Here is a 1,135-nt window from a genome sequence, read left to right as displayed (position 1 = left end):
ATAGATAGAAAAATTAATTATTTTTATTGACATTACAGTAAATAATTAGTTGACGGTAAAAATTAAGTTCCAAATATATATTTATTTATTTCACCTTTAACTCATCAGTATCTTTATATATTCTTTTGAATTTTGAGATATCACTCTGAGACAAAGTAAAAATGGTAAGAAGGATATAGAATGAAAATAGAAATACAATACATTCCACTCCGAGATTTGTAACCCTAATAACACCCATGCATATATTCTCCAAGAAAATGACTCATATCATAATAATTTATCTCATCCAAATTCCATAATAATAACAAGAAAAAGAAACATATAAATAACTCTTACCACATCAAAATTACTAACGAAAAAAAAAAAAAACAAAAATGTGACAAATTGATGATTAATTAATTACTCAAAGCAACATAAAAGAAAAGAAAAGATGATGATGATTCCGTTGTTGATCAATGTCCCAAGACATGGACATTGTTGTTACCACTGTGTGGTGAGTCATGCTCAGCATTTTGATGATGTTTGCCATGATGATTGTTATGATTATGATTATGAGTATGAGTAACCTTAACATGGTGCTTGGCCTTGAAAGTGTCATCAACATCAGCATACAAACCAAGATGATCATCCTCACTTGTGCATTCCTCTCCTCTCTCTGAGTTCTTGCCATGGTGACACCCTCCATGCTGAACCTTTACATTCACTCCTACTTCATGATCCTTATTTGCCATGCTGCATTTCATGTTGCACATTAGGGTAACAAGAAGAATTCCAACACCAAACACAACAACGACTCTTCTTGATGAGTATGTAGCCATTGCTTGTTGTTGTTGTTGTTTTTAGTTACTAGGTTGTGTGTGTGAGATCAATTCAAGTGATTGCATGGAATTTTAAAGCTAGTGCTTGCCTTGCTATTATTGGATAAATTAAGGTTCTGTGGTTAGGGATTGATGTGGTTGTTATATATTGACTTGGAACTAGTCTTAAGGTAATAATTAAAAAATAACGACTAAAAATTAGGAAAAGGAAAATAATAATGTCATGTTATTTATTTATTTATAATAATAATAATAATAATAACAATAATAATAATAATAATAATAATAATAATAATAATAATAATAATAATATAATC

This window comes from Arachis ipaensis, chromosome B07 (assembly GCF_000816755.2).
Source record: "Arachis ipaensis cultivar K30076 chromosome B07, Araip1.1, whole genome shotgun sequence".
NCBI lineage: Eukaryota > Viridiplantae > Streptophyta > Magnoliopsida > Fabales > Fabaceae > Arachis > Arachis ipaensis.
This window is presented reverse-complemented; position numbering follows the sequence as displayed.